At 42.8% G+C, this 24,994-nt stretch overlaps 1 long non-coding RNA gene across 1 annotated transcript in view; it reads right to left on the bottom strand.

The window, feature by feature from the left end:
- Positions 1 to 4,001: 4,001 nt before the first annotated feature.
- Positions 4,002 to 24,994, bottom strand: part of LOC309366328 — a 48,951-nt gene continuing 27,958 nt past the window's right edge. The window contains exon 3 of the long non-coding RNA XR_014166640.1: positions 4,002 to 4,126. This is a non-coding gene — a long non-coding RNA (uncharacterized lncRNA). The remainder of the gene's footprint in view (positions 4,127 to 24,994) is intronic.

The following is a 24,994-nucleotide window of genomic DNA, read 5'->3' as shown; positions in this document are numbered from 1 at the left end:
CCTCAGAAGTTTGTGTGTGTGGCCCAGAGGAGGGCATTCTCTGTGGCAGCCCCTTAGTTGTAGAATTACCTCCCCACAGAAGTGGATCTGGCTTTTTCGCTATTTGGCTTTTGGGAAATGCTGAAGACTTGCCTCTTTACCCTGGCCTTTGGACACCTGAGATGTGTTTTCTCAGGGCACAATCTATTCCTGTGACTATGATCTGTTTAATAGCAAACTGTCTTAAATTTTGAATTTTAAATGATTTTAACTCACACTGGGACCTGTGGGTGAAGGGTAGGCTTATTTATTAATTATTTGCTTAATGGACTCAAATGCCCTCGGCACTCACTACCTGGCTAAAGGGAATGATGCCAAAGACATTTTAAGTGATATTGCAGTGATGTGTCCGTCCACTTCTCCAACCTTTTCTCCCTCAAAAGCATTTTAGTTGGTTACTAAACCTAACAGAGAAAATTCATGCTGGCTGCAGGTCAGTTGTGCCTTCAAAATATTCTATGAAACAAGAGGAAACACTTCCTCCAACACGATGTACTCATTCTAAACCACTCCTTTCTATCAGTTTTGATCAAGCTTCTGAGCCTTATCTTCTTTTCCACGGCTACTCACCACGCCTCTCTCCAAGTTTTGCCTTCTGAACTTTTTTATAATATTAGGTGGTAAACTGAAACTCTGCCCTAGCTGCATCCTGAATGTCTCTTGCCTTTACCCTCTCATGTTGTCATTAGTGTATGTGTGTGGGGGGAAACCCCATCTCCCATTTTTACAGAGTCTTCCCATTGCGAAGGGTTCTACTCATGAGTAAGCAATTCCTGGAACTCCTTGCCTTCCATCAGTTGGGGTTAGGGTATGTTCTTGGAGGCCACAGTACATAAGATCTCCTTTTGAAGCTTCTACAGATGCTGGAAACGGTTTCTGGTGCCTGAATCTGGGTTCCCTGCCTTGCCCGAGCACCCTCACCAGTTGACCTTGGACTGTGGCTTGACATAGTCTATGGATCACGTTTTGGACTTAAAACTGATTTTCTATCCTTGACTTTGGCTTGTCAAAACCATGCTGTACCTTGAACTACTCTCTCTTGGGTAAGTGCTGTGCTAAAAGGCTTTTTATCTTTTAGGACTACTGTACTTATGGAGGGTTCGGATGGACTTCTTGCACACTTTGGGTCCATGCACATAGGTGTGAAATTGGGTCCTCCCTTAAAGAGGGCACATATTGTGGTGAGACCTGGACAACCGACATCCTGTGTTGTGGGTGGGTATGATTGGTCAGCCACAACACCCGATTGGTAGGTCCCTTAAAGCTGGGTGCAATCTGGCCAATGGGACGCAGTCCAAACAGTTCAAGGGACCTATTTATGCCCATGCATGTGACCCAGAGCTTCCTCTTTTGGCGTGTGTATTCAGAACACCTGCCCATCTCTTCCTACTTTTAGGGCCTGCGCTTGACCTTGCTATGCTGTTGTGTGTCGTCTGTCGTTGGGAGAGGGGCATGGCAGGAATTTTCCTCACTTGGCTGATTGGCTGTTGCCATTTGGGTTTCACCTGCTGCGTAGCAAATCGTCACAACTTGTAAGGTTGCGGATAGGCTCTGGTTCAGGTGATAGGGATGGGAGAACACTCTCACATCCCTTTGTGAAGGGTATTCCGTTAAAGGCTGACCTATGCTGGTGCCCTGGGTCAGCGCTACCTGCATGGCAGGGAGCTAGTCGAACCAGAGCCTATGCAACCAGTCACTTTCTATAATCAATAAAGTTGCGGCCTAAATTCTGCCAAAAACCAAACTAAAATTTGAGTCAAGTGTGAATTTATTTAGGGGGGAGGTTTCTGGTCTGTACATGCAAATGCATCTTTTCACAAAGGAGTGAAATAATCCTTTGCTGAAATGGAATGTCAGTGATGTGTGTGGCACAGCCTTTGCCTTCTGCAAATAAGGTGATGACCTCTCCCCTCCGACTCCACTGCGGAAGGCATTCTCTTGCTGCCAGAGTCATTTACAGCCTCTTGACTGTCACCCCGCCTCCCCGCCTTTGGGCTTGTGCTGCCTAGCGTATATTACCCAACAAGCAACATCTGAATCATTGTTCTCCAAACCACCTCTGCCTTGCCTGGGATTGACAAGGTATTCATTTCCGATTTTGAAAGGTGCCCCGTAGCATTTCTGGAAGTGAAAGTGTCATTAGTGTTCCTGTACTTGACGTGTAAAGGAAATGCTGTTCTTGGATATCCGAGAGAGATTTATTGAGCCATCAAATTCGACAGGCTGGAGCGATAAGGAAGCTTGTGCAGGATGGGTAGGTTTTAAAGCTGGTGTGATTGCATTTGGCAGCCGTCGCTCACCACAGTGTGTTTGGGGAAAGGTGTGTCCCTCAGATGGAAGTGTCTGCCAACAGTAAGAGAGCACAGAAGAAGGAAGCTGTTTCCTCACACTGAGTGCATTAAATGTGTGGGACTTCTGCCCAACGGATACAGCATCTGTGTAAATGGTCTGCAGTTATCAAATGAATAGGAAAAGGCAAATCTCTAGTTTGCCTCTTCCCTCCCCACTCCACTGTGCTCCTTACAGTTAGATGTTAATTCTCTTTCACTGGTTTATATACATATAAATGTGCATTAGCTATACAGTGGTATCTCGGTTTTCAAACGTCTCCGTTGATGAACATTTCGGTTTTCAAACACTGTAAATACTTCAGTTTTCGAACACGCCTCAGAAGTCGAACATGCCACACAACTTCCATATTGAGTTTTCCATTTTGAGTTTTCTGTTTTGAGGCTTCTGTACTGGGTTTTCAGTTTTTGAACATTTTGGAACTCAAACGGTCTTCCAGAATGGATTATGTTCGAAAACTGAGGTTCCACTGTACATTCAGTATTGTAAAATCTATTCTTATACTGTTTTTTTCTTTGTATATCTACCATGCCCATGATGTGTGTTTTTTGTTTTGCTTTGTGTTTCCTTCATTTCCCCCCAGTTTGAACTTCAGTTCACTGTAGTTTCTCATCAATTTCAGATTTCACCCCACCCTGGAAGGTCCTCACAAAACTGTTAAGTGCACATTGTTCCTAATATACACATTTTTATTTGCAATTTTGCCTGATATGCATATTTTTTTGCAAATGATTTCCACTAATATAATACATTTTGTTTGCTGTTTTCTATAATATGTTTTTATGCCCACTCTCCCCTAACATATGCATTTTTCGACAGGCATATCTTGCTTATTATTTGGAGAACTGTACTCCAAAATTCAAGAAAGTGCAGATTTCAAAGCACAGCTGCATTTTAATTTGCATATTATGGTGTGTGAATTTAGTAGGTTCACATTTTAGTCAAACCTGAGGCTAACTTCTACTGCATCCCTTCAAGCGAAACAAGTTCAGGAATTTTACTTGGGCATAGTGAAAATGTAGGAAGAATAGCCATTTAAGTTATTGACGTTTTTGTGCAGCTACACAATTTCAGATAATTGTCCAAATCTTAAAAGAATATATTAAGAAGAAAATAATAATATTAATTTTTGTGGAAGCCACCATCCCTATTCGCAATTTCTGATGACCGCTGGGGTGATATATTTGGCAACTCGACTGGGCTGCCACCATGGGAACATCAATTTCTGTTTAAATTATAACAATTGATTATTTCAATGAAATTATGAAATTAGCATGTGTCAATGTTATGCACATATGTTATGCAGTGCTTCTTTTCAGCCGGAACTCACCTGAACTCAGTGTGCACCACTGTCATTATAAAAGAACAAGGGAAGTGTACATGGTGAGTTCTGGCACCTCTTTTTCTAGAAAAATAGCACATTGCTGTCTTCAATCTCATGGTCACTGCGGAATGTTATGTGGGGATTCTAAGACGATGGCCACCTCACAAGCGCTAGAAAGCCTTGATACGTATGATGGGCTGCAGGACCTAACTGAAGGAGCTGCTGCAGCTGAACCTACTCCCTCCTTTTATTAAAGTTCATTCTTTCCTCATTTCTGTCCTTTACATTCAAGGAACCCAAATTCCTGGCAGTCTCTGTTTTTCGTATTTCAACACCATTGAGATGGCTTGGCATAAGAAAGCAGTTCAGCCCAGTAGCTGGGCTTTTCACAAGGTTAAGCAGCCCAGCCATGACCTATAACAAAAGGGAACAAAGATATCAAATATTTGACTTGTATTGTAATTCTTCGCAGGCTGCTCCCATTAATCAGCAGAGATATCACCAGGCATTCAAAGGGACTTGGATAAGCACAGATTATTTGAAATCAAAGTATTGCGTAAAACACTTACAAATATATGAATGGCACAGGAAGCCACGCAGGACCTTGTTTATTGAAAAGGTGGCCCGAGCTCAGCGAGATGCGATCGAGGCAGCCCCAAGTATTTATCCGCATGGTTTACTTTCTGGCACGTTAGATCCTTTTATTTTTTTAATGAATTAGACCATACAGGTGAGGGGAACTAATAGTGGAAGTGGATGGAGCTGGAGAAGAAATAGCTTGTCCCAACAGCATGCAGTGGGGTAAGGGGGGAGAGGGCAGTAGCCACGGCAAGGCGTGGTGTGATGGAGCCACAGTGCTGCTCTCCTGATATTGGCATTGCTGCTGCTTACCTGGACAGAGCTGAGCTGGGGTAATGGTGAGGTTGTGGCTGTGAGGTTTCAGGCATGCTGGATTGGCTGGTGGCAGTTCCACTGGTGTAGCTGCAGGACCCCACCTCACAACTGCCCAGCCCCTGTCCAGGTGAGCTGCAGTGTTGAAGGCTGGCTCCACCCCATATTGTGGGAGTGGGGAGAGAAGAGCAGGGTTTAATTCCCCTCTCATGTGCCATCCTTTTTATGTGAAAAACAATCCAACCTCCATTCCCCACTTCATCTGTGAATGGAGCAGATCAAATACACAGGTCTCCTCTTTGGCCCAAAGTGATTTGTAGTTGGAGATCTTTCTCACAGAGCCTCACAGAGCCTCTCAATCTGTCACATAGGAAACTGGGGACACACCTGTGTGCTGTTCTCATCTAGGGATGGAGGGGAAATTCCATTCAGTCCCCTTTTAGAGACAAACCCTCCAATTTCTGAAAGAATGTGCGAAGCAAAACACAACTTCTCCAAATTCTGCAATGCTCCAAATTCTCCAGCTAAATAATGTATAGTGGGGTAAAGTGTGTGTAGAAATGCATACATACGTGATAGTACACTAAAATGAACTATATCGGACAAAATTGCTTTGCACTGAATGTACGTGAGTTTTAAAATTCAAATACCGTAGCTGCTGCTGAGGTGTGTGGGATAGTTATTAGGAGAACAGCAGACAGGGATGGGGAGCTTAACCCTTCCCTCCTGCTGTGGCCCTGACCAATATCACTCATCTGAAGCAGCTATTTGCACTGGGAAGAAATTCCCTCTTGAGACCGAAGACACAAAGAAGGAATAAAGATGTGCAAAGATCTAGCAACCGTCACAGCATCAGAATAGTCATCACTTCACTCCAGTGAGCAACATATATTTTTTTATCCATTGTACTGCATATACCGTGCCTGGTGTCCATGCAGATCTGAGCCCCAGGCTTATTACTCATCTACTCTTTGCACCTGTTGTTGGAATATGCGAAAAACTAATTTGAAACCAAAGGCAACCCAGCTCCATGGAATCCCACTGGCAGGAATCCAATTTGTTGGCCTGATGGCAGACTCCAGATTCAGAGGAATGTTTGAAAGGCAGGGATATGTGTTGACAACACTGCTTGATCTTCATGTCAAGAGTCGAATTAACACCATACTTCCACCCCAAGCAAGCATAGATCACTCATTGGATGTTGTCATAAATAAAGCTCTAGGGGCTGTGACATTGTTTTCTGAGTGCCTCTGCCCCTTTCTACTATGTTGTTCAAAGGCACCTGCTAACACATAATTGCCTCTCCTAACAATAGTGAACAAGAGATGCCTCGAGTAATTCAGTTCTGGATCCTGTTACACAATTGTATCCTTACTGGTCGGTCAACCGTAAGAGACATTTGATTGACTGACATAAATTTATCCGCATTAAATGTCTGAATGTATTCTACAGGAATTAAAACTTGCTTCAGTTCTGTCCAAAGGGAAAACAGGGAAAGGAATCAAAATGCTCTTGCTACATAAGTGTGGCACCAGGATTTTTGTCTAATATGGGCCCTCTGTGAAACCTATTTAATTAGTTTTGACTGGAACTGCCATGTTTAGTCAGTAATTGACATCAAATAGGTGGTGTTTTACTTAGCTATCCCCCAATAGTCAGATTTTTCAGTTATTTTCAATTGCAGATGGGTGATGCCAGCTTAGCCCAAACATTCACTCCTGTATATAAGAGAACAAAGGATGCCATTTCTAAAAACAACGCATGTTGTGTCCATCATCTAATCACAATCATTTGGCTCCTTAGAAGTGCCAGCAGAAAATGGTTGGTGGGAGCTGATTCCAGCACTCATCTTCTCCCTTACACCCCAAATCCTTTCTAAAAGCTACTCCAGAGGATAAGGAAACCCACCTGAATGGAGCAGGCTGAGCACTGCTGAAAATCAGGTGAGTGGGAATTCTAGTTATGGAAGGTGTCTCTTCCCTGATATTTGGTGCCCCTCTTCCAGCTGTTTTCACTTCAGCTGGCCCCCTTCTGGAGGATCATCAATGTCCAAGACAAATTCTTTCAGGGGCTGAAGGTGGGTCGCCTTCGGCTGGCACTTTTCAAAGATAGAGTTGAAGCAAGACTAAGCTACTTGCACTTCGTTCTCCTTCCATCACAGTGCAGTCACTTCTAACTTTTCACATTCATTTCAATGGACTCCAAGGTCAACAAACTTAGTTTGGATGTTTTCCTTTTCTTTAGAACCATCATGTGCAAATTTATACATATTTAATTGATTAAATATTCAGTTAAAAATGACTAAGGTTTCTTTCTTTAACCGACAGACCAAGCATGCTCTCACGGCATGCTGTGCTTGTAGGCAGATATTCAAACCACCACAATCCCACTCTCAATTTCCCATTGCCTTTGTAGGAAGATGTGAGTCAGAGACAGTTTGACCATGGTGAACTCTTAACTATTTTCTGCCTCATGAGGGGATATGTATATGCTATGACAGTCAAAAGCAATTTAGCGCAGAAATTGAATGTAGATCAACTGACATGAACAAGCTGATTTGTTGGCACCTGGAGCACTGAACTATTTGCTTGTGTTATTTCAAACAGGTTCACCCACAAGAAATATATGGGATCTAACCATAGGTAAAATTAGATTTTACTCATCTGAGGTTTCCAACCATGCAAACAGCTGTTTGGGTCATTTCAGCATGGCTGGTTATAATCCATAACACTGAATATGCAAAATGGGAGAATTTGAGGATTTATCCCACTATTAGGGGAAGGGGATGCTTTAAAAGAAAGCTCTATAAGGATTGTAAGACCTCTGTTAAATGTTATATACATTTCATCTGTTTAATAAGACTTATGAAAGGGACCCTCATGGTCCCTTCAAACTCTATAATTCTATGAACTGTCTTTTTAAACTGTTTTATACTTGTATTGTTTTTATTGTCCCTGAGTAATATATTCTATTTCTTGATGTATGCCAGATTGACAACTTTTTTATAGAGTAGTAGCGTATAATTTTTCTTAATAAATACGTAAACTAGATTGTTCATTTTTGTTTATTTTTTATTCACAGTGACTTTTGGTCTGGAGGGAGATAAATTTGAACAATTTAAATCATTCCTGGGGGAGGGGCAGAAATATTTTAAGAACGCCCTCCCTTCTTTCCTGTCCACAATTCCCATATTTTTACAGGTGGCACAAAAATAAAAAGAAGAGGAGTGGGATGATACTGTCACATCCCAGGGGCAGCACATCCTGTGTTCAGAGGTTTCGCCTCTTCCAACACCACAATTAGACCTACTTACAATGGTAAGTGTTCTGATGACGGCAAAGGACGTGTTGATAGGATGCATCCTTACCAAAAGGGATATTGGTAAAATGAACTGGAAGAGGCGGATAATTGAAGTTTGAGTCATATCACATGTCAAAGTCACTAGTTACAAGAGATTATACCTTTGACCAGAGATAATGGCTAAATTCTGGTGACTAATCTGGAAAGGGCTGTGTATTTTCTAGTGCGTTTCTTTAGTTATTTGATACGTTTGTCCTTTTGAGCATGGAGCGAAAACAAGGAACTTTGTGATTAAGGGTGAAATCCCCTGGTTCCTGGAGATATGTCCTGGGGGCTGCCTGTGGGAGGAGATCTGTGCGGGGAGGTGGTGGTCTGCCTTTGCAAACATCCCTGTTGCAAGCACGGAAATATCCACCACTATGGCTGCTCCTAGGGTGGTAAAGACAACAGAGGAGTGGTAGAGAATAGAAGGCTTTGGATCTACTAGATATAATACCTGTCCATTCCTTTTACACACCCCTGGAACTGCTGTACTTATAGTACCTCCCACTGGGAGAGGGATTTTTTTTTTAATGCCCCAAAGAGTAGAAGAAAACGCTGCCCCACCAACCACCTCCCACTCTGCCAGAACAAGACTGTTCCTTTATCTTGGATCCTGCTTCCTCCAACCATGTAGGTTTGCTCTGCCCTTCTGAGTACTCTCTGTTACCATGGCATGCTGGATGCGCACACATGCATGTTTCATCGTTTGCAAATGCTAGCACATTCAAGCTACATCTGCAGAACCTATCAGCTGGGTTGGGTCCACTTCTTTGGTTCCTCTGATGCTGTCAGGCTGCTGCCAGAGACTCCCGGCCGGTTGCCGGGAATGTACAAAGACAAGGAAAAGTTTCTTACCGTTCACTTTTTATTCAGTATTTACAGAGAGGGGCTATAGAACCCAGCCTCCTGGATAATGGCATTGACCCAAGTGAATCTCCACCCCCCGGTCTCTCCCACTTCCTCATTCGTCAATCTCATTGTCAATCTCCTACTTTCAAGGCTTGCTGGGTTCTGGGGGAGGGTCTGGAATGCTTTCTAAAGACTGTCACTCTCCTGGTGCTTCCTCCTCCTCATCTCCCACTATTTCCCAAATTTTCCCCTTATCTGCCTCTGAGTTGTGACCTCCCTCAAACCCCTGTTGTAAATCTAAACTGTCTTCCTCTTCCTCCTCCCTGGAAGGGTCAAGCTGGGGAGGCGGTCTCCACCATTCCTGCTTTGCCCAGTCCCTGACAGATGTTCAAACATCTGGGGTTACTGTACCTTAGCACTGGGTGCATGCACACACATCGCAAGAGAACACCCATTCTTCCTTAAGGTTGGGTATCAAACATGGATAGAGGCAGACAGGCTGGTTGCAGACTTACAGGCTAGACGGAGTGGGACCAAGTTAGAAATTAGAAATAGAGCAGGGCTGAATAAACTGAGGCCCTTCAGATGTTGCTGAACTACATCTTCCACCATCGTTCACCATTAGCTATGCTGTCTGGAGCTTATGGAGGATCACAGGTTCCCCACTCCTGAAATATAGGGTGGATATCATTCTCCCAACAGTGTTGTTGTTGTTGTTTAGTCGTTTAGTCGTGTCTGACTCTTCGTGACCCCATGGACCAGAGCACGCCAGGTACTCCTGTCTTCCATTGCCTCCCGCAGTTTGGTCAAACTCATGCTGGTAGCTTCGAGAACACTGTCCAACCATCTCGTCCTCTGTCGTCCCCTTCATTACCATAATGAGGGAAAGATGTCTGCCTATTGCTCAGTAGCATCAAATTGGACCTTCAGAATCACATGACTTTTCCAGGCCAGGAGGACCATGGACTACTTGGAAATAGCCTCTATTTTCTCCTTTGGGGAGTGACTGCCTGGTCAACAGAGCTCCTGACATTTATGCACATCTTCGCATGTACTAGTGGCAGGAATGTGTATTAGCCCAGCTTGGAGCAAACCCTGTGGGTTAAAATAATATGACTTTGTTCTTTCTGCTCCACTGCTTTCTCCCATCATTTGGCGACGTTTAAAGGGAACAAGCTCCTGTTATTAAAATAGCTCTTGCCAGCCTCACTTGGTCTATTTCAGGGGCTGGTTCGTTCTGACATATATAGGATACAGTGTCCTTGTAGAAACTGCAGCCACAAGAAGCAATCATTCAAAGTAAAACAAATTCCCGCGGAACCTAGAGCAATTCCTTTACACCACGTTCCCTCACACTCCTTAAAATAAATTGTGGCTATTGTTTTCCTTTGGCTTCCTCTGCTCATTGGGTTTGGTGTGTTTGTGTTTAGTGGTGAGACTGCTGACAGTACTGCAGTGGCATCATGGACCCCTGACCTACTAGAGGTATATATCTGGAGTAACCGTGAGAATAAAAATAAGCCATGTGTGGCTGCTTTGATGCTAGAGCTGGAAGGAAGAACCAGACTCCATCTTCTATCAGTCCCAGCCCAGTATAGGCAATGGTCGGGGATGAGTTGCAGTATGACAAGTTCTCCATCCCTGCTCTAGAGGGATCCCTAATGTAAATGAGTCTGGATCCAGCCTGAAATCAATGGACATGATCCTTGAACTGGTGCACCAGTTGCCTGCAAAATATCACTGGCTAGGGCAGTGGCCACATGAAAATAACACAGGGAAAACATAAGGCAGTAGTTCACTAATGGAATGAATATTTGCCTTATTTTTGGATACAAATCCTCTGGCCTAGATGATCAGGGAGGTGGATGGTGAAGGCACTCCAAGTACTGTCTCCTTTTCTTCAGCTGTACAGTGGTGCCTCGGGTTACATACGCTTCAGGTTACAGACTCCGCTAACCCAGAAATAGTACCTCGGGTTAAGAACTTTGCTTCAGGATGAGAACAGAAATCGCATGGCAGCAGTGCGGCAGCAGCGGGAGGCCCCATTAGCTAAAGTGGTGCTTCAGGTTAAGAACAGTTTCAGGTTAAGAAGCAGGAGTATGCTGGTGGTAGCTTCTGCCCACACTTTTGACAGGCATGGTGTGGACCTCCATGGTGGCAGCAGGCAACACCAGCAGGGCCTGGTGGAGGAATGCCTTCACCACATCCAACCCATCTCCTACCCCCGAATATGCTGTGCTGGAGTGTGTTTGGATGTGGTGAAGGCATTCCTCCACCAGGCCCTGCTGGTGTTGCCTGCTGCCACCATGGAGGTCCACACCATGCCTGTCAAAAGTGTGGACAGAAGCTACCACCAGCATACTCCTGCCAGCAATAAGAGACAGGCTATTTCTGGGTGGGGGAGGGCAGAGCTGGGCTTGCCAAACACCTTATGGAACTTAAGTCAGTCCAGCTACTTGTGACAGACTTGATTTGGGATTGTTTGCAAAAATAGGAGAGACCCACTCCCATCTTCCCCCATGGCTGGGGCCTGCTCAGCTCAGTTGCTCCCAGCTGGGAGTTAGGATTCCTCCTTTAGTCTGATGCTGAACTCTGTTTCCCCAGCCCCCTCCAGCTGCTTTTTCATGATTTTATGCTTTATTTTATTTTTTAAAATATACTTATTTATTATACACAACCCAAGCAACTCTGTTATGGGGTGGGGCATACAAATGTCACAAACAAAGCTAAGGAGATAGTTATGAGCAAAGATCAAAACTGCAGAGAGGTGCTTGGTGGGAGTTCTGAGGAAAGTCAGTTGCAAATTGTCGGCAAGTTTTGCAACAGAACCTCTTTGTTTCCTAGCAACATAGATGATTTTTCCGTACAGAGCAAGATATTTAAGAAATGACTATACAGGTGCGTGAAATGGTTTGGCAGGTCACGGAGGGCATGCACTTGGGTGCGTGAGAGTCTTTTTCAGAATTTACGACATGTACCGATTTGACATTTAATTGAGCATTTGGCCCCAGTCATGAGAAAACAGTAGGATGGGCTTGGAAAACAACAGTTTATCCACCTTAACAGGAAAAGGCAAAGTGAAGGCAAGTATTGGGAAACCTGAGAGTTGCCGATAACTTTTTTTGTTCTTTAACTGAATTATATCTGTAGTTTTAAATCAGCCTGTGGAACATTTTGCCTGATGGGACTGCGTCTTTGAAATGTGCTGCTGCCGCTTGCTTGTCTGGCTGGAGAGAGGTGTGTTTAGAACCCTTTGACTTCTACTTGAGTTTCTACTGAAATGAGGCTGCATTTTAATGTTTTAATGTTGTATTTTAATCTTGTTTTTTAAGTTGTATTTCAATTAATTGTTTTTATATCTGGTGTTACCCGCCCTGAGCCGGGTCTTGGTTGGAGAGGGCAGGGTATAAATATTATTATTATTATTATTATTATTATTATTATTATTATTATTATATGTAGCTGGCTTGTAACCTACTGTACAGAGGTAAAGGTAACATCTCTTCCTCCACCCATTATTTGCCTCTGGCCCCACAGTCTACTGGCATTCAGCCCTCAGGCTGAAAATGGTGCCCAATCCCTGCCCTAGTTGCCTGATAGCCCTTTGACTGGAGATGTCAAGGATTGAACCTTGTCCCTCAGCTCTGATCAATAAGCACATGTCTCTTTATCCATGACCACATGCACACCTAGGAAATGATGGTTGAAGTTGACGTCCTGCTAAGGCCATGCTGCTTAATGTTTGTCAGCCAAGCAGCTACGTGCAGGTTATCATGCAATCCTCAAAATGGAAGGAAATGTCATCTCCTGTGAGGAGGCCAGGAGGGGAAAGGCTTCTAGAACGGAGGGTGTGGCTTTGAGGCAGGTTTGAGCAAAGGCATCTCCAGTCTTAGTAGGTCTCACAGTGTCAGTTGGCAAATCCTTTGATTGCCTAGGGTTGATTTTGAATTCTAAGGAACTTGTTAGAATTATATCCAATTTTATACCATGACTCACACTGTGGGGCCAAGGCAACTAACTGATTAGGGTGTCATAAATCACCCAGTACCCTACAACTAGTAAGGGGCCGAACAATATAATCCTTAGAATTTGAGGGAGGTTTCTCATCTATGAGAGGCACAATTTACTACTATTGTATAAAGTCAGCCTCTGGAAGAAGTAAATTAAAGACACTTCCAAATTGTATTTATTTAAAGATAGATCAATAGATATTGAATGCTTGCAGCATATTGGTGGGTACCTAAGGCCTACTTAGATTGAAGGCTTTTCCACACTGGAGTTTACTGTATGCTTGCAGCTGTTTGTATTCCCATTTATTTTGGGCGGTCCACATGGCATTGCCCTTAAGCAATACCAGCCTCAATGCTTTCCCTCTGTAAATTCAGGTTTATCCAATATGGGGTAAAACCAGTAAGCTGGGGAAGATCGGGCTCCACACCACTCCGCTCAAGGCCACAGATAATTTGGTTTGATATTTTGGGTTGTGTGGGTCGGTTGTCACTTTTGGCGACTCCCTTTCCCATGTCCACTACCTCCTTCATGTTTTCATTTCTTTTCTGGCAATGCTCGTAACTATTTCTGGCTTGGTTCTAAATGGGGGAGCAATAGATCTATAGATCCCTCAGATTTGCTCTGTGGAATGCCCTCCCACCAGATGTCAAAGAGAACAACAACTATTAGACTTTTAGAAGACATCTGAAGGCAGCCCTGTTTAGGGAAGCTTTTAATGTTTGATGCATTACTGTATTTTAATATTTTGTTGGTAGCCGCCCAGAGTGGCTGGGGAGGCCCGGCCAGATGGGCAGGGTATAAATAAATTATTATTATTATTATTATTATTATTATTATTATTGTTGTTGTTGTTGTTGTTGTTGTTGTTGTTGTTCAAAATCAGAAAATGCAGACATGTGCTGAGAATTTACAGTTGCCTGAATGTGTGCTTCTGTGCACCTTCTGGGTGGGGAATTCTTTTAAAAACAAGAAGGTACCTGTTGGCACATAATCAGCATAGTAGAATTAACAACTTAAAAGGTAGGGACAAACAGAAAAGGGAACGCCTACTGATATGAATGGGAGAGACCAAAGTTGTTCCTCATACAAATTCAAGTATACTTTGGTGTGGATTACTCCAGTCTAATTCAACAGGAGGGGAAGTGGATTAACAGCTGAATAAGGCTCAAATGTGACAAGCTGCTAGTTTTCCTGGAGGTGGTAAATGTGCATGTATATTAGACCACTTCAGATGGAATGTGGAAAGTTTTAGAACTGAATGATGAGTCTTAAACATTTTTTAAAAAAATCTGAACTCCAGAAACAAATATGTCTGGATCAGGTTAGTATTAGGTATTAGACTAGAATACTTCTCACTGACATTCTAGTTTTCAAGCATGTGAGCTCTCCACCCCCTGAGGTTAGCCCCTCAGTAACAACTATGCCTTTTATTGGTGCTTAGACTGGAGAAGTTGAAATGGTTTTGAGAGAGCTGTTACTAACCATGATGTGCACACGCATTTCTTTTGTTGCCTATGGCTAAAAAGAGTTTGAATGCTTTCTGAGCACTGCAAAGCCACAGAGCCTCTTCACCAAACACAATAGTGAGGTGAGTGTACACACTGCAACCAGTGTCTTCTCCTTCAAATGGCAATCAGCTTCCTAACCTGAACTCTCTTTCCATTTACAGCCTTTCTCCATTTCCAGGAGTCCACCAATTGGATTGTCTCAATACTATTGCTCTTTTGTGATCTCTCAACTTTGCCAGTGTTCTAAAATGTCAAAGATCTGGTTTTTAAAAAAGAGCGTTTTGGCAGTTTGGTAGGTGAAATAATTGTTTATTTCAGTGTAGGAGAAAATACTCATCCTTCATTATAAAAGCAAACCACATGGCAAATGTCAACAGGATAAGAGCCAAAATGCAGCTACTGGGAAACAAGAGGGAGGCACCTGTATACTGGGGTTTCCCTAGGGATTGCATAAGTATAGAAAACCCAGTTTTAAATACCCTAAGGGTGCACACACCCAATTTTCAAATGTGGACTGAACACACTAGTTGCAGATTTTTGAGTGGCAGATGCAGTGCTGGTTGGCTGGGTGCTGCCACTCACCTGATCTCCCATCACCCACATCCTAGCGGTAGCAGCAGAGTACTGAGGCAGTGTTGAGGTTGGTGCAGTGCAAATGCAGTGGTGGAGTCAATCTGTCCTCCCGCCAATGTGTTTGCACCACACCAAACTCACTGTTGTCTCCTCTACCTTGAAAGCAGCAGTGACCTGGGCAACAAGAAGTCAGGTGAGTGCTGCAACTCTGCAAACTGTTACTGACCAGATGGAAAAGAAAGATGAAAAATGTGGAGAAACAGAATGGAGTATCCTGGAGAAAGATATGACTGGCTGGCCATGACCCTAAATAAGAGCATTCCTGCTAGACAGTGAGGATGCAAACCCATATTTTGTAGTAGGTTAGACTTGTTGAAGTATAGAACCTTGGCCACAGTCCACCAGAGCAATCTCCTGGGCATGCCTCACTGAAATGAACAGGAGCTGCTCCTGTTCTTTTGTAGATGGGATCACTTAAGAGAAGTTCCTGGTGGATCAGACCTCTTTTGTGCTTGCTACCGGATCCAGTGGATGTGGTTCATTCATTTGGATTGTTCCCTGATTCATTTGAACCCCTTGTTCTCTGAAGAAGAAATAAATGAACCATTTAAGTCTCCTAAATCTTGTAAGTTTACAATTCTGAAGTGCATAAAGGACACAGCAGCATACAAATGATTACCTAAGAACTTGGCAACACAGAAACCAATTAATGCAGTTAATGTGAACCCTTTGTTAACTGAATGCAGAACAATTGCATCTATTTTTCTCTGCTGAATGTTGGAGAGCATGCAATAATGATCCCATTCAAAGGCCCCTTGGTATCTTAAAAATGCATGGTAGATGCCCTGTTAAACCAGGTGGGACACACACACAGCTAAAACATGTAAATTATTTCTGGCATCCTTGATCCTAGTCTATAGTGTTATTGTTGAATGTCGTCTGTATTAATTGGAAGATGTGGTGCTTGGATTGTCAAAGACAATAAGCCCAACCCAGGGTGAAGGCACTAATAAAACAACTGTAACTCTCCATCACAAAAGCCAGCGAAAATGAATGAGAAGAATAAAACATAATATTTTTGGAACGTTACACATGCCAAGCAATGGAAAATGTGGGTGGGCTTAGGCCATCACCATCAATACACAGGATACAATGACTTTGTGGAAACTACCAGTTCCCAAAACCTCCAGTCACCACTCCAAATTACAGCGTGCAACTTTTTCGTCCTTTCATACCACCCCCAAGAGATTTTCCATGACGGAAACATGTTGGAATGTGTGAAGCACCCCTGAGTGGTAAGTAGATGTAAGATTTCCACTTGGTCGGTTTTTAACCAATCTGGCCTTTTGCAGTTTGGGGGTGTGTATTTGTGTGTGTGTGTGTGTGATGCAAATATCTCTCTCTCCTGGCTTGTTACTTGCCATGTATTTCTCCATTCTCCTGCCAGGATCTAAAGATACCTCTGATCAGAGGTTACATTCCCATCTTGCAGTTAATGCCATCTATGCGTCTTTTGTTTCTTAAAAGAAAATAAAAATAAACATTGCACTTGGACTAGAATCTGTTCTGTAAAAGGCTTCTCATTGTCTCTGAGTGTTTCAGAGGAGACATCTGTCTTCTGCCACAGCACAATACTGTGCTCTTAAATTTGGCTCATCTTCTGACAGCTTCCTTTGTCTCCTTTTACCTTCTTTCTCCTGCTGTTTTGACTCCTGCTTCAGTGTTATATATCCTTTATCCTTTCATACTTGTTGTTATTTCCCCATTGCCAGGCAGCCATTGAAGTCGTTATTTCTTTGGTAAAAATATATATGAGGTGCCAGTACTCATATCCCGATAAATTGTAAAATGCCTCTCCCATCCCTCCTTTCTCCTTGTGCCCCCACCCCACTGGTGGTTAGTAGTTTCTGTAAGTTGCTTTGAGACAGTTCCAAGAGTAAACTGACTACTTACAAATAGTAGTAGCAGCAGAAGAGTCAATGACCTGGGGGGGGGGCTGCTAGAAGGTCATGGAGGTGTGGCCAAGTTGCCCTGGTTTTCTTCTCATCCTCCACCTTTGAAAAGATACTGTGGACAATTAAGTACTGCAGATGTACAAATTGTTATTTTGTTGTTTAGTCATTTAGTCGTGTCCGACTCTTCGTGACCCCATGGACCAGAGCACGCCAGGCACTCCTGTCTTCCACTGCCTCCCGCAGCTTGGTCAAACTCATGTTCGTAGCTTTGAGAACATTGTCCACCCATCTCGTCCTCTGTCGTCCCCTTCTCTTTGTGCCCTCCATCTTTCCCAACATCAGGGTCTTTTCCAGGGAGTCTTCTCTTCTCATGAGGTGGCCAAAGTATTGGAGCCTCAGCTTCAAGATCTGTCCTCCCGGTGAGCACTCAGAGCTGATTTCCTTAAGAATGGATAGGTTTGATCTTCTTGCAGTTCATGGGACTCTCAAGAGTCTCCTCCAGCACCATAATTCAAAGCATCAATTCTTCGGCGATCAGCCTTCTTTATGGTCCTGCTCTCACTTCCATACATCACTACTGGGAAAACCATAGCTTTAACTACATGGGCCACAAATACTTAGTACCAAACTAAACTGAAAAGCATCTTTGGAAGCCATCTTTTGAAATTTGCACTTTGTTGAATTTTGCACTACGCTTGTCCAGCCAACTAATGTGTACAAAAATCATGTATTAGGAGAAAGTGTGCACGGGAGTGCATATATTAATGGAACTAACATACAAAGTGCATTAAATCAGAGGATAGCTGCAAAAATGTGTATATTAGGAGAAATTAGCACTAAAATGCTGGTGAATTTTCATGAGGTTTTTAATTTTATCTTAAAACAATTGCAAATTACTGTGGAAAAGTGGAGAACTGAATTTAGGGGGAAAACAGAATTGGAAATAATGAAATGGGAAAAATGAGAAATAGGGAGGACCATAGATGGAGAGGTATATCTGCTCTGCTCTGTGGTTCCTGCGACAGCATGCTAGGGACCATAGGACTGTGTCCTAAGTTAAATTTAAAAATCCCAAACTTCCAATTAATACTTTTAAAATCATTTTTTTATTATCTTGAAAAGAAATCTTTTGGGTATATGTTCAATTAGGTCTCAGCCTAGGTGTGACTAACTTTTTCTCATGATGCAGTCCAAAGTGATACCATATACAGAGAGACATTCTTAATGGCTGGTTCACATTTTTTGAGCCCTTTGCTTTGGAAATTCATTAGAGTTTGTGACTATTATACTTTAATATTTATGTCCCCATTAACACTCATGCATATGTTTTGGGCAGATAATGTGTGAACAAATGTGAGTTTGTTGGGCTGCTATAGCTTGCTAGAAGCAGGAGGAAGAGGAGGAGGAGAGTTTGGACTTGATATCCCACCTTTCACTCCCCTTAAGGAGTCTTAAAGCGGCTAACAATCTCCCTTCCCTTCCTCCCGCACAACAAACACTCTGTGAGGTGAATGAGGCTGAGAGACTTCAGAGAAGTGTGATTGCCCAAGGTCACCCAGCAACTGCATGTGGAGGAGCGGGGAAGCGAACCCGGTTCACCAGATTACGAGTCCACCACTCTTAACCACTACACCACGCTGGCTGCTAACCCACCTTGTTTGACTGAACAGGACAGGTGCTGTGAAAAAGCAGAGAGAGGAAAGATAAGATAACAAGTGTTCTGCCCCCATCACCTGCCCCTTCCTACTTAGAACTACAGTGGTGAAAACCATACCAAGGCCACCTGCGTATGCAGGCTTGAGTGCTATTGTGACGCAGCAGCAGGCACGAGGCCAGCACAAGCCCATCCCTATTTGCATGATTAAGAACACCTAGTGCTGAATTTCACAGATCTTTAACTAGCTTTGAAGGATCAATGCAAGAAGAATTGCTAGTGTAAGAAGTTCCTCTGGACTTGGCACAGGAGCTGCCTCTTCTTGCCAGCATGGCTGCCTACTGAGGTCCATTCGCTTCCTTTATTTTCAGATGAGTGAATCATCAAAATCCTTACGTCAAATCTGATTATATAACTTGCCATCAGTGTCATCACCTGTCCTCAATGGGTTCATTGTTGAGCTGTAAAGAATCATAGCGTGAAACCAACCTAATAATGAAATAACAGTTAGATGTTGACTTTTTGCCAGGGCTGTGTGTACTCTGCTGCACTAAAAATTAATAAATTAAATCTCTCTGTCAAGTCAACCTGAATTCTATACCAAGAAAAGCTGGATTTGTTGGCCTGTATGAATTACACACTTTAAGTAGCTTTCCATAATTTCTTTTGTTCTGCATAATTTATTCTACTTTTTCCCTATTTTGCATAATTTATCATGGCTCTGCTGGGAGCAGGGAGACAAGGTCCTATGCCTGTCAGTGAAACCTCAATGTTTTGTCTGCTTAGAATTGAATTTAGCCTCTCTTCTGGCTTCGGAGATTTCATACCCAAACTTCTCAAGCATTCTCTTTGCATTCTCAAAGATTAGAAACTTGTGGGCTTTTAAATTTTATTTTTAAATGAGAGTTAACATTCTCGGGAAGCTGAAATCTGTATATAACGCCATAGTTTGACTTTTTCTGCACTTCTGTGGCAATCACCCGAGGTTCATTAGATCTGCATAAACTGCCAGCACACTGTTCATTCCCATTTCCCTATGTTATAAATTCCTCTGAACAAACTTCTGAATTGGAGATACTTAAGGGCTGCTTGTCCTAATAATACATTGCCTAGACGGTTTGTGCTACACTACTGGTTATTAAAATGCCTGGAAAGGCAGGAGTGAGATGGCATGAAGTTGCTGGGTAGGAGACTTGGATGCCAGCTGGCTGTCTCCCTGCTCCTGAGGAGACCACCGCAAGGTAGTGGGGATTCCATGCCCCTTCTCCTAGGTGATGCATATACAAATGGTGGCATGAAGAGAGAAAGAAATAGGATGAGTCACCTATCCGGGCTATCCTACAGGGTGCTGGAGCAGGTGGTGCTGTCCGTCACATTTATTAAGAAACTTGGAAGAGATGGCACCTTTCCCTACTGCATTAATTCATTTTAGATTTCTTCATTTAAACCTCTTGAAATTGTTTTAATTTCATTTTGTTTACCATATATGCTGATTTAAATTGTAGCCTACATTGTTCGAAGGATATAGGATGGGTGACAAGTCTTTAAAGACAAAGCAGTTGCTGCAAATTAAAAGCACCTTCAAGTACGACAACAACAACAAAACTTTATTACGGTCGTAGACCAGCACCTTGTGACTATCTCATGTTAGATTAGCCATGGTTTTTAACTGAAAGGTTTATTTAGCTCATTTGACTGAACAGCCAGCAGTTCTCAGTATGTTACCTGTGGTGAGTGAAGAGCTCTGGACTAATCACCAGAGCATCTGATCACCAGAGCATACCTGAAGGAGCATTTCCACCTTCATCGTTCATCCACTGAGGTCCAATGCTGAGGGCCTTCTGGCAGTTTCCTCACTGTGAGAAGTGAAGCTACAGGGAACTAGGCAGAGGGCCTTCTTGGTTCCACCCTGTGGAATGCCCTCCCATCAGGTGTCAAGGAAATAAACAACTATCTGACTTTTAGAAGACATCTGAAGGCAGCCCCGTTTAGGGAAGCTTTTAATGTTTGATGTTTTATCGTGTTTAATATTCTGTTGGGAGCCACCCAGAGTAGCTGGGGAAACCCAGCCAGATGGGCAGGGTATAGATAATAAATTTATTATTATTATTATTATTATTATTATTATTATTATTATTATTATTATTATGATCTGAGCAGTAAAGTGGTGCTGCTGAATGATGTTTCATTAGAGAAGCTGCTTGTGCATCTGTACGTCTCTGTGTCATATGAGATATATTTTGCTCTCTCTCCCTCCTTTTCTCAGAAGCTGACAAACGATCAGTTGCAAGCTTAGTCATACGAGTGACCCTTGAACAGGCAGTTATATACGACTCATCCATTCCAAGCACACATTGCTACTACTGACTTCCTGAGGTCATGTGCTACATATTCACTGCCTGTGGCTCCTGGTTGCACAAGAACACCAGCAGTGTCAAGTTTCAAGGCCTGCTATAACATGCTTTCTCTCTCTTGTACTGTAATCTGAGGTTACACGCCAAAGTTCTTACTCATCCCCCCACCCCATTTCTGTTATAGGGTTAGACCCAGCCTGAGACTTAGGTTAGGCTGAGAGATAGGGATCATTAACCCCAAGGTCATCCAATGAATTGAATAGTTGTGTTGGGAACTGGACCCATATCTCCATGGGGTGAAGCTGATACTCTATCAACTGCATCACACTGGTACATAAATGCCCTTATACTATCCTGATGGGCATAAGGATACAAAATATAGATATGGTGGGAGAAAAATGATGCTGACATTTCAAGTGGGTATTTATATTATTGAATTGGTGTCAGATAGCAGCTTTGAGGAGGGTTTTTTGTTTGTTTTTTAAATCAGACCACGCCACGGGGCAGAGGTTTCAAAAAAGGGCCTTCACTCATGCATTGGGTCTCATTCTGGTTGCCTTGCTTCTAAAGTTTTAAAAATGACAAGGTGTGTGCCAAATAGTGAGAGGACTTATCTCTAGTGCAGCCTGATTCAGCCTGAGGACCCTGAGGATGTATGATGAGAATTCATCCTCCCTTTCACCCCCTGAAGCAATTGTTGAGGGAGCGAAGTGGGGGCAGGGAGGTTATGGAGGATGATATCCAACCTGGATTGTACCTCACAGGGAGTCAGTGAGGGTGAAATCCACCTCTCCATGCTGTGTTGCCAGTCCCCAAACTGACCACTATAATGTTACAGTACTATGGGGTGGGGTGGAGTTTAGAGCTGATTGGAAGACTGCTGAATCCTTCCATCCACACTGGCTGGAGAATTATGGAACCAACCGCAGGGTTGGAAGGAACCTAATCTAATCCAGTCCTCTGCCACAACTGCAGCCAGTGCTTTTTTTCCCAACAGGAACTCATCGGAACTCAGTTCGGGCACATCTCAGGTGGGTGCCATTGCCATTATAAGAGAACAAGGGAAGTGTTCCTGGTGAGTTCCGGCACCTCTTTTTAGCACTGACCGCAGCATTCCTGCTAGGTGACCATCTAGTCTCTACTTCAAAGGAAAGTTTATCACCTTCCAAGTGCAGACTGTTGAACAACTCTTTTTTAAAAAAATTAATTTTTATTCAAATTTCCAATAACCATTCCATTTATAATTAAACATCCAATTTAACTTATACATTCTTTTAGACTTCCATCAGCCTATCTGACAATTTTCATATTTATCACAACTTCTCACATTTCCTAAATTTATGTTGCACTTTAACAATCCTTATTTTATCTTCTCTTTTAAGCAACATTCTAATCTATTTTTTCACAGAGCTTCTTGGAATCCAACAAGCGTTATTTCCTGATCACAGACTGTTGAACAACTCATACCATCAGGGAACTTGAAATCCCCTTCCTCATCATTTGAACCTGCTGAGTTTGAAGCAAGAGAAAACAAATTTGCTCCATCACCTGAGTCTTTCAGAGTCTCTCAGAGTACCCTCTTACTTGTCTCTTCTCCTGGCTAAATATATCCAAGTCTTTCAATCTTTCCTCACTGGACTTGGTGTATAGACCCCTCATTATCTTTATCATCATTGGAGGCAGTAATGCTTTTGAATGTGGTTGGTGGAAACCACAGAAGGGGAGAGTTCTCTTGTGCTTGGGTCCTGCTTGTGGGTTGTCCACAGGCATCTGGTTGGCCACTGTGAGATCAGGATGCTGGGCTAGATGGACCATTGGCCTGATCAAGCAGGTTTTTCTTATGTTCTTATGTCACCTCTCGACATATCCTTTCTAACTCCCCCCCCCACTCCCTATGGGAAGGTTTTGGGACTGCACAGCCTGTTTTTGCAAAAGTGACACTTTCCTGCACACCCAGGAAGGCCTCCAACAATGCAAAAACTCCCTACCTTCTCTATGGGTGGCCACATTTTATTGCCCTACTGCTGGCATAGGTCCATCAAGTTTGCAGTTAGAGTGAATGGTATGGTTGACTGAGAGAGTTGAATGTGCTTAGATGTTGCTCTTTGATTTGATTGGTTTAGATATAGGATATGCAAATAGGCTGTGAGTAGCTCAAGCTTGATTAGCCAAGGTACTTTGTTGTCTTAAAATAACAAAACCGAAATGAGAACTCCAGAGAGAGCAATTTTGGCATCTCACAAATAATTCTGGCATGGAAGCAATAGATACTATGGCCAAGTGGTTCTGTGGCTTTCACATACTTTTTGCGGCTCCTTGATCACCAAATTTTGACTATGATTATAGCCAGTCGTACTATTTTTGGGGAAGTGCACAATGCATGGGGAGCCATGGAGATATTCTGGGTGGCCTTGTACGGGACAGACTGGAGCCATTGTTTGTCACTGGCAATGCATGATGGGAAATGTTCCAGAAGAGCCACAGACACACTTTCCAAAAACATTCAGTATCAAATCCCTCCTTCACTCTCCACCTCTCTCTCTCTCTCTCTCTCTCTCTCTCTCTCTCTCTCTCTCTCTCTCTCTCTCTCACACACACACACACACACACACACACACACACAGAGCTATTCCTGATTGACCTTTCAGGATCTGTTCAATGATCTGAGGAATGATAGCTAAGAGACATTTCACCTATTGTGAATAGGCTTCCTAAAATTTTGAAGACGCAGTCTCTTAAAGAATGTATGGACATTCTTTGTTGCTTTTCTTGATAGACTCCCAAGCAAAACAAGGTGGTAGGTTGTCACTATGCAATGGGTGCTGTGCAACATTTCCCCTAGTTTTGCAAATTTGACATAGCTTTGACCAAGGTCACATTTTTTCAACCATGAAGTTTTGCGAAATAACAGCTTTTCTAATAATAAACAATTCAAACCGAAAAATACCCAAACCAGGGCTCTGGGTAAAAGTTTGCCAAACCATCATAATAAGAAATGGACAATGTGGTTGCATTCATACTGTTACTATTGTGGAGGAGTGAGTCAAATGCAGACTGTAAATTTAGGTTTGTCACAATTAATTTGGATTAAAGTGCTTTGTTGCCCTATTACAACAAACCCCTTTTAAAAAAGTAACAAGACTCTTTGCAGTTGGGAAGTGAATGGGAAATACATTGAGGACTGTGGGGTGAACGAATGACTAAAGTGAAGACATATAATCACCTTGTATGTAGATCAGGTTGGATGTAGGATGATTACACATTGTCATATAGCTTGGCAAAGCAAATCAGAATAAGTGCTCAATAAAGAAAGGAAATAGTTGAACCTCTGTGTAAGCTTTGTACAAGCAAATCAGGATGAATGCTCAATAAATGGACTGCCTGGAGGATAATATATTAAATACATACATAGATACATACATACATACATACATACATACATACATACATACAGTGGTACCTTGGTTCTCAAACTTAATCCTTTCTGGAAGTCTGTTCCAAAACCAAAGTGTTCCAAAATGAAGGCGCACTTTCCCATAGAAAGTAATGCAAAACGGATTAATCCATTCCAGACAATTTAAAATACTGTATTTTTTGCTCTTTAAGACTCACTTTTTCCCTCCTAAAAAGTAAGGGGGAAAGTAAGGGAAATGTGTGTGCGTCTTATGGAGCGAATGCAGGCTGCGCAGCTATCCCAGAAGCCAGAACAGCAAGAGGGATCGCTACGCAGCGAAAGCAAAGAGTTTTTTCCCCCTTGTTTTCCTTCTCCAAAAACTAGGTGCGTCTTATGGTCTGGTGCGTCTTATGGAGCGAAAAATACGGTAGCCCCCTAAAACAGCAATTTAACATGAATTTTACTATCTAACGATACAATTGATCCATAAAATGAAAGCAATAACCAATGTTCTGTACTATAAAATAAATAAAAGAGCATTGTAGATGATATATATATATATATATATATATGCTTTCGTAGATTTTCACGGGTACAGGAATGCAGGTTTTGGTGTCCTCGGGTGTCTTCCCGTGTAAAAGTTGGGGTGTCTAGGCGACGTTTCGACGAGGTCTCACTCGTCATCTTCAGGCTGGTGCTTTCGGCTTCTTGTTACTGGAACAGAGCAGGATCTCAGTGTTTGAGTTCCTAT

This window comes from Podarcis melisellensis (assembly GCF_964234715.1).
Source record: "Podarcis melisellensis genome assembly, chromosome: 3".
Classification (NCBI taxonomy): domain Eukaryota; kingdom Metazoa; phylum Chordata; class Lepidosauria; order Squamata; family Lacertidae; genus Podarcis; species Podarcis melisellensis.
The sequence above is the reverse complement of the archived record's forward strand: the minus strand, read 5'-3'. Positions and strand labels throughout refer to the sequence as shown.